Source organism: Pseudophryne corroboree, chromosome 5 (genome assembly GCF_028390025.1).
Source record: "Pseudophryne corroboree isolate aPseCor3 chromosome 5, aPseCor3.hap2, whole genome shotgun sequence".
NCBI lineage: Eukaryota > Metazoa > Chordata > Amphibia > Anura > Myobatrachidae > Pseudophryne > Pseudophryne corroboree.
In genome coordinates this window covers 592,673,337-592,683,118 of record NC_086448.1, presented here as the reverse complement: position 1 = coordinate 592,683,118, position 9,782 = coordinate 592,673,337, and the positions used below count along the sequence as shown (strand labels likewise).

The 9,782-nt window shown below is 44.4% G+C and overlaps 2 pseudogenes; one reads left to right on the top strand and one right to left on the bottom strand.

The window, feature by feature from the left end:
• Positions 1–762: 762 nt before the first annotated feature.
• Positions 763–881, bottom strand: LOC134931491 (5S ribosomal RNA; annotated as a pseudogene).
• Positions 882–6,743: 5,862 nt separating this feature from the next.
• Positions 6,744–6,862, top strand: LOC134931490 (5S ribosomal RNA; annotated as a pseudogene).
• The last annotated feature ends 2,920 nt before the right edge of the window (positions 6,863–9,782 follow it).

Below are 9,782 nucleotides of genomic sequence, written 5' to 3'. Positions count from 1 at the left end.
TGCGAGGAAAAGCGTGAAGACCCAGTGATGGGGATGTCCGTAATCTCCCCGCGTTGGAACCGTTCACGACCAGGACATGTGGAACAGGTGTGTCCTGGGTAACAAGAGATACCAGCGGAAGCGAAGGAGTACGCTGCGGAAGTAAAGATGAGGGGAGGGAATACCGCACAGGAGATATTGAGTATAGAAAGTTAATTTTCTAAACCAAAATCAGGTAATTACAAGAAAACGCTGTTTTCTAATTCTGATATTATTTGGTGGTGCACCCTGAGTCAGTAGGGGAACGTAGACAATATGGAAGAGAAGAAGACTTTTTTGTGGGCGCACTCTTTACTTTACATAAATATAAAAAATAGTCAAAGTAGATAAAAATACAAATTTTAATAATTCAACAAAATAATTTCTACACAATTAAGACAATTAGTGGTTCATCAAAACAATAAAGGTGGTCAAATAATTAACCAAATATTTGAAATAGCACCATGTGCTGATATGAAAGAAACTGGGTTTTGGCTGATGGAAGGAAATTCTGGACGTTATATATTCAGTGGTATATTGTGCTAATAAGCCAATTACTGTTATGCATTCCCCTGTAATAAAGTCTGGATACTGGTAGTGCTTAAGAGTAGTATGCCACTGTCTGGTCTCCTGCCAGAGAAGATAAGAGCGGAAGGGGCGGCAGGGGGACAGGCAAAGAGTGGAAATTGGAGAGCAGTGTGAATCTGCTGTCAGTGTTAGACACTATATGGGCTCAATCAAAGAGCTCTACTGCACTGGGTATTCCTCAATGGTCACCCACTTGAGTACTAACCCAGCCCAACACTGATTAGCTTCCGAGATCGGACGGTTTCGGGCGTCTCCAGTGTGGTATGATAGTAGAGGAAATGACCAATATTACAGAGCTCTGGAATCACTGATGAGAGTTCACGAATTTACAAAGTTATTCAGGACAGATACCAGACATAGAAGAAATTAGATGGATCTGCTGCCAATGTTAGACAGGGACTCAACCCTGAATCACTGGTGAGAGTCCACGAAAATAAGGATTGAAAGAAAAATAAGTAGATAGTAAAAAGGTATAATGGGGTTTAAATCCAGATGCGGCAATAGTAAAATGAACTGGAATAATTACATTATCATTAGAAAATGTTGCCTAAACACAGGGTGCCTGAAATGCCAAAGCAAAGATAAGGAGAAAAAATTAATAACAGAGTACCAGCTATGGGAAAGTATCCAATATAATTTATCGGTACTAAAAAGTAGCAATGAGGTTGTAGCTGAATTGCATCTAGAGTGTGGCTGTTACAAAAGTTTCCACTGCAGGTTCTCAATGCCCCAAAAGGATATAACTATATGGAAGTGAGGTTGTAACTAAATAGCAATGATGTGTCCAGACTAAGGGGGATCAATCAAGGTTTTTAGATTGGATCACTGCCAATAATATCACATGCAGAAGAATGAAAAATGCAGCATTATAACATAATACATTAATCTGGCAGTTATTTATATTGGATCACTGCCAATCACTGCCAATAATATCACATGCAGAAAAATGAAAAATGCAGCATTATAACATAATACATTAATATGGCAGTTATTTATATAAGGCAGGCCAGTACCTATTAGCACAAAGTCCGTCTAGTATATAAATTATATGATAGTAGAGTGATAGTGGCAAGTGCTCACAGGAGCAAATGAGAGAAGCATATTTAAATTGTTGCGTGCCTGTAACTCCCAATATACACTGTGTAGTAAGATTGCTATGGATAGTGGGAAAAGAGAGTTGATATTACCCGCGCCGAAATGGGGTAGAATCACCCCTTCTAGAGTCTTGACACCCGTCTCCTCGCAAAAGGTGCTAGCAGTCTTCTAAGAGCCCCGGGCATCTCGAATAAAGGGGGTAGTGCAGGAGCCGCCGGTCCGATGGTGTCCTGTCGGACACAAGCCGCCGTCAGATATCCGCTGCTGCGGACAGCCGCGATGGGTATGGAGTGGAAGTCAGGGGAGACGGAGGGCACGGGCACAGGCCAGATAACGTCCGAGGTTCCGGTCAGCCAAAAGGGTCAGCGGTTGTAACGGAATACGCGTTTCACCCGTTCGCCGGGCTTGATCACTTCCTGTTGTGGTCTCGATCCCAGCAGGTTTTTTAAAAGAGGTTCAATCAGTATCTTCCAATCAAAACGGAGGGGGTGTATGAGTACTTTGATTACCCGCTGAGGTTTTACGGCTGGAATGATCCGGATGATTAACACTGAATCACTGGTTGATTGACAGGAGGAGCCGTTATCCATGTGAACAAATAAAATAAAGAGAAAAAAAAGAGTTTTAAAACACAACCCAAACAAAGTTCTTATTGACCGGGTAATAAATCATATGCAGCATGATGCAAAGCTGAATCAGGTGGATGCAGGTAATTAATCTAATATTGCAAACCTAATAAGAAATAATAAAAATAATAATGAAAAATAACAATGAAAAAAGTAGCATGATTAGCCCATATAAATGAATACTTGATATTATTTACTAAAGTGATTAGATTTGATGAGTGCGGGTAGTCCCATTTACAAGCCTAATTTATAGGTTTGTGACAGTTAACAATACGGAGTCCCAAGAGGGAAAACTACCTCATGGCACTGGTAGTAATTAAATCTTAGCCATTAATATATATTCACACAGTATTGTCCAAATAGGCTGATAAAAAATGATTAATTGATGAACTGTTACTACACAAACAGCGGTCCTGGGTACGAGCAAAGAAAATAAATTGTCATTAATTTATAATGATTAGATATGAATTGCTGTAGGTGATAAAACAAGGTTAGATATATATTTCTCTCAAATTGATTGGTGATTCGAGAAATGTTGGTTTATGTGGCACGTATATAAGATATAGTGGGGTGCCGCTGCTGGTCAAGTGTAATAGTCGCAAAGTCAGCGGTCCTGAGGCCGGACAGAAAGGCTCCCTGATAGGGCTAAACATTAGCCTAAAATAGAAAGTGATTGTTCATAATCAATAATAATGCAGTGTCTCGCTTATTAATAATCATCATACGGTATCCTGTATAAACAAGAAATTGTTGAGGTATTGATGTTAATTACATGGGACATGTCTGCTCTTTATTGCGGTTAATCTGTGGGTCAGAGATGCTGAATAATAATGCCGCATAGTCCGTAATACTGAGTGCGAGCACAGAAGGGGAAGAAAGAAAAGGAAATGGGAAGGAAATGAAGAGGCTCCCTAATAGAGCTGATGAACTGAAAAGTTAGGAGAGTCCTCGGTAGTGACCCAGCAAGGTTTTGTATGCAAGTTAAAAACTGTTATTGTATATCTGAGTAAACACGGATGCATGAAAAAATTAGGGGATCTCCCTATAGGTCAAAGAAACTAGTTGCTGTTGCCGAATATTGGGCCCTTGACAGGTGATGATAGTGTTTATAATGTCTAATTATAAACACATGGCCTAAGGTTAGGTGTAATTGTAGGGCTCTAGTTCAAACTGTAAGGGATGAAAGGTGGAGAATTAATATGTAGGAATGATAGTGAAACCTAAGGGATGGGTTGGGGGGTGGGGTTAAAACTAAGAGATAAAGTTGATGTGTGCACTTAACTAAGTAAATAAATGTTGAAATCAAGTGCTGATAAACAGGTATAATGGGGTACGTGAGGCCCGTGAGATGTTAGTGGAAATAAATATCATAGGTGAATAAAATGGAAGGATTGGGAGTGGATGTTCTAGTGTTCAGGTAAGTGTCTGGGAAGGGTAAGGGGGAAGGGTATAAGTTGGGAGTGCGTGCTGGATACACTATGTATATACACACACATACACTCCAAACACATAAACATATGGAACACAGGTGTATGTGTGGATGAGAACGAAAAGTGAAACTATAGTGATTATGCTGTAAATTGGTCGGGTGGGTGTGGAGTATAAGAAGTCGTGGGACTATATATAATTATGCTGAGGGTGTGGACATTAGATAAGCGAGTATACACACATGGTTTAAATTAATATTCGTATCATATAAATACGCTGTAATTGATATACTCATTTAGGCCTGCTGGTTTTAGTCCCCCCAACTTGAAAGTCCATTCGCTTTCTTTCTTAATAAGTTCTTTACTTAGGTCACCTCCACGTATGCCCAAGTGAATTCTGTCTAGACCAAATGCTCGCATTTCACATGGGGAATCATGATGTTGAGCATGGAAATGCCTTGCTACTGATGTCAATTTTTTGCCTTTCTGTAGGTCAGACGAGGCATTTCTGATATTTCCCATGTGTTCTAGAATCCTGGTTTTGAATTTCCTTGTGGTCATACCGATGTAGCGTTGGTTGCAGCTACAAATTAGGCAGTAGACCATTCCTTCTGTATTACAATTAAAGAAATGTTTTATTTGAATATCGCGCCCTAATCTATCTGTGACCTTGTCGGTGATCTGGATCTGAGGACAGGCTTTGCACTGCCCACAGGGGAAGGACCCTGTTAAATTGCTGGTTTTGGTGGGATTCCGTGTAAAATGGCTCTGAACGATCATGTCCTTCACATTCTTAGCTCTCCTCCAACTAACTTGGAGCGTTGTGTCCAATAGTGGTGATAGATCTGCATCAAGGTGTAGGACCGGTAGATGCTTCTGAATCGCGTTTTTGATTTGACGCCATTCTGGGCAAAAAGTACCTACAAAACAAATTTTGGTATCATCTTTTTCTTTCTTTGGTTTGTCTTGAAAGATCAGAGTGTCTCTTTTCACTTTGAGAACGGCTTTTTGAGCTTTTTTCAATGCTCGTTTGCTATACCCACGTGCATGTAATCGGGCCGCAAGTTCGTGACTTTTTTGTTTGTATATGGTATCTTCTGTACAGTTACGCCTAAGTCTGAGAAATTCCCCTTTGGGAATGTTCTCGACAGTCGGCGGAAAATGAGAACTTGTCTGGTACAGAATACTATTGGTGGCCGTGTCTTTTCGATATAGTTCTGTGGCCAGGGTTCCAATTGCTGTCTTGTAAATGTTAAGGTCTAAAAAGGATACCTTTTCTTTGCTTATTGTATAGGTCAGAAAGATGTTGAGACTGTTGTTGTTAAGTAGATTTATAAAGTCCAGTAGAAGTTGTTCATCACTGTCCCAGATCACAAAGATATCATCTATAAATCTTAGCCAATTCAGAATATGTTGTGTATATTTCTGATTCTCATCCCTGAAAACGATGGTTTGTTCCCACCAGCCGAGGAACAAATTTGCATAAGTGGGAGCACAAGCCGCTCCCATCGCTGTCCCTCGGATTTGCTGGAAAAATTGGTCACCGAAGGTGAAGAAATTCTTGTTAAGTACGAAGCTCAGCATTTCACAAAGAAAATCGTTGAACTCATTTCTTTCTTTCATATCCAAAAAGAACTTAGTCGCTTCTATTCCTTGTTGGTGGGAGATGCTACTATACAGAGCCTCAACATCCAATGTGACTAAGATACAATCCTTCTCCAGACAGATGTCATGTAACTTCCGTAATAAATCAGAAGTATCTTTTAGGTAGGAGGGTAGTGTTAAGACATGTTCCCTAAGGTGTAAGTCCAAGAATTTGCTGGGTATTTCTAGTAGTCCCCCATTCCCTGAAACAATGGGTCTTCCTGGTGGTTTCGTGATGTTCTTGTGTACCTTCGGTAGAAGATAGAACGTAGGTACTCTGGGGTTTGAGACCGTAAGGTATTTGAACTCCTGTGATGTGATGGTTCCAAGTGCTGAGGCTTCTTCGATCATATGCATGTACTGTCTATGAAATTTAGCTGTGGGGTTGAGTGGTAATCTCAGGTAGCATGAGGTGTCCAGGAGTTGTCGTCGTGCTTCTTCCTCGTACATGGAGACAGGCCAAATCACGATATTGCCCCCTTTGTCAGAGGGCTTAAGAATTACATCTTTCCATGACTGAATTTCTTTTAGAGCAAGTCTTTCTTTATATTTCAGATTGTTCGTGAGGCATCTTTTCTTGGAATTTGTTTGGATTTGATCAAATTCTCTCGATACTAGGTCTAAGAAGACCTTAATCTCCGGACTGTTATTATCTGGTGGAAAGAAAGTAGATTTAGCCTTACATGTGGGTCTGGTATTTTGGACATCTACCGAGTTAGAAGCTGATTCCATGTAAAGTTCTTCCAGGGCCTGAATTGCCATTACTTCTTCTTCAGATAAGGGTGTACTTGAGGAATTTGAGGAGGATGGTCCCTCCGATGGGGGTGTGATGAGAGTTGATCCGACATTCATAGATGACGAGATGTCCATGGTATCTTTGGATTTGGCAAAGAATTTTTTTAAAAGTAGTTTGCGACCAAAAAGCCTAAGGTCTTTTTCCCATGCAAATCTATTAAATGATGATGAAGGTGAGAATGAGAGTCCTTTGCTTAGGACTTCCACCTGATCTTCCGTAAGAATTCTGGTGCTGAGATTGATGATTTGTAGCCTATCTGTGGTCACCCTGTGTTTAGGCAACATTTTCTAATGATAATGTAATTATTCCAGTTCATTTTACTATTGCCGCATCTGGATTTAAACCCCATTATACCTTTTTACTATCTACTTATTTTTCTTTCAATCCTTATTTTCGTGGACTCTCACCAGTGATTCAGGGTTGAGTCCCTGTCTAACATTGGCAGCAGATCCATCTAATTTCTTCTATGTCTGGTATCTGTCCTGAATAACTTTGTAAATTCGTGAACTCTCATCAGTGATTCCAGAGCTCTGTAATATTGGTCATTTCCTCTACTATCATACCACACTGGAGACGCCCGAAACCGTCCGATCTCGGAAGCTAATCAGTGTTGGGCTGGGTTAGTACTCAAGTGGGTGACCATTGAGGAATACCCAGTGCAGTAGAGCTCTTTGATTGAGCCCATATAGTGTCTAACACTGACAGCAGATTCACACTGCTCTCCAATTTCCACTCTTTGCCTGTCCCCCTGCCGCCCCTTCCGCTCTTATCTTCTCTGGCAGGAGACCAGACAGTGGCATACTACTCTTAAGCACTACCAGTATCCAGACTTTATTACAGGGGAATGCATAACAGTAATTGGCTTATTAGCACAATATACCACTGAATATATAACGTCCAGAATTTCCTTCCATCAGCCAAAACCCAGTTTCTTTCATATCAGCACATGGTGCTATTTCAAATATTTGGTTAATTATTTGACCACCTTTATTGTTTTGATGAACCACTAATTGTCTTAATTGTGTAGAAATTATTTTGTTGAATTATTAAAATTTGTATTTTTATCTACTTTGACTATTTTTTATATTTATGTAAAGTAAAGAGTGCGCCCACAAAAGAGTCTTCTTCTCTTCCATATTGCGGAAGTAAAGATGCCAGCAGAAGAGAAGGAGTACGCTGAGGAAGTAGAGATGCCAGCGGAAGAGAAGTACGCTGAGGAATTAGAGATGCCAGTGGAAGGGACTAAGTATGCTGAGGAAGGAAATAGTCCCCTAGTCCAGGTATCAGTGGAGGAGGACTCGGATTACAGTGAGATGTCCGCCGACGAATCCCTCCAAGAACAGATGGAGGATGACTCTGGCATCGGGAGTGAAGACGAGTGTGACTGGTAGGATCGGGTGGAGTTGTGCTCCCAGTTGATTGCCCTCCGTGAAGAGGAGGAGATAGTCCTGGAGCAAGAATACCTTCCGGAAGTGCCGAATTGGATGGACATACGGGGAGGGGATTGTGATGCCGTGGGAGTACCCATTCCAGAGGTAGACATGGGACCTTTGAAGATGCCCCATGAGGAAATGCGACAGATGGCGGTTGTTGCCCGGGAGGAAACGGATGCCCCGGAGGATTCCACTGTTGGGTGGTGGTCGGTACCGCACCCTGAAGACAGGGACGATGCCCCAGACGATATGGGAGGCCAAGAATGGGTGACTGTTGTCCCCGTGGAGGAAGATTCCCCTTGGTGGCCCACGTTGAGCGACCGTGGGGAGATGCCACTCCCCCAGAGGATCCACCGATGGAGGTCAGGAGGAACAAAGAGGAGGAATCCGGAACTGGTGGAGGAAGGATGTGGGGTCACAGGATGTCCGGGCTGGGGCCACGAATGCACCCTCGCCCGAAGGACCTTGGAATTCCCTGACCCGCGGACAAGGGATATCGTGAGTACCTTTGTAGGAACTACAAAGGAAAAGGGGGGGGGAATGTAGAGATGTTCCCCATGTCCCAGGGCACATCAGACCGGCAGGGTGCAGTGGATCTGCATCCCCTGCAGCTCCTGGCTGTGGAGAGCGCTGGGGCCGCTTGTCTGTCCCCAGCACCTGTTAGTGTGCAGGAGCAGTGGGTGTCCGGTGCAGGGATTAGACTTTTCCCTGCACCGGACCGGAGGCTGCGGAGGCATTTGAATATTGGCGCCCTCCGGGAGCCAATCGCGGCTCCCGGAGCGGCGGCCAATTGTAGAGGGGCGCGGTGAGCCAATCGGCGCTCGCCGCGTCATAGGCCCTGCGGGAGTTGAAGACCTGGAGCGTGCGGAAGAGCGCTGAAGACGCCGGGTGGGAGCCGAAGAAGGAGGTCGGGAGGAGAAGACGGCGGCTTTTGGAGGAAGAGATCCAGTGGCCGCTGCAGAGGCCAGAAGATGTCGGGCTGCAGAAGGAAAATGTCCAGCGGCGGCTGGACGCTGAAGAGTGGAGTCAGCGCCACTGGCCTGAATGGGTCAGCGGCAGAAGAGGGCAGGTGAGGCCTCAGTGAGGCTACTTCCACCCCCCTCCCCTTTCCTCCCTAGACCATCAGGGATGGGCATTAGGCCCAGGGGCACAGTTCAGGCACTAGGCCTGTGGCGCAGATAAGAATTTTAGTCACCATTTGATTTGGTGGTTTGGGCGTTAGGCCCAAGCCACCTTAATAGCACAGTAGGCGGGCATTATGCCCGAGGGGCAGTTCAGGCAATAGGCCTGTGGGGCATTAGAGGGCATTAGGCCCTAGTGCATTTTGGCGGTTTAGGGTTATAAGGTGACCCTGGGCATTAGGCCCAGGTCACCCATCGGACGACAAGTTAGGTGGGCGCTAGGCCCGTGAGTGATGTCTGGCCTCTGGCATGTGTGCAAATAGGGGGCACTAGGCCCAATCAATAAGAGTTTCCCCCGAAGGTGAATACAGGTGGCACTGGGCACTAGGTTCAGTCCACCCCGAGGTGTTTAGGTAGGCAGGCCCGCTTTGCCTGAGCCCCTGGAAAGACAGTGTACGGTAGGTGGGTGAGCTGTACGGTGCCCACTCCTTGGTGTTCTGAGTCAGGTCAATAACGGGACAGCACCTTGGTTGTTGCTCGCACCGTGTATTGTGATGTATGTTGTTACTGTGCGGGGCAAAGAGTTTGTTAAGTTTGTGTCTAGTTCTGTTGCACCACACCCACAGAGTTAGTTTGAGGGCTCTGTTGTTATAGTTGGTATAGGGGTGTACACTAGGGTAGAGTTAGGCCCTGCACGGCTGTTTGTTTGTTTGTTTGCCTCCTTACAGGGACCTGTAAGTGGAGAGGAAGATAGTGGTGCAAGACTAACAACGGTGAGTAGCATCCGTGTACGTTTGTCCCTTTGTCTGTCCCCGAGCGCCAGAATAGGGGTTTGCTCACGGACGTGAGAACCCCTTTATCACACTACGCGCGAGAGTGCGAGTGTGTGAAATCTGAGTGGCTGAGGCTTTGTGTCAGTGATGACCTTTCACCCAACCGGTGAAGGCCGCCGCCACCCCTGTGGTATCCCCTTTTCCGGTGGAAGAAGGGTTAATACCCCCCTTAAGTTAGTTTATGTTCTCCTCAGTTCAGTC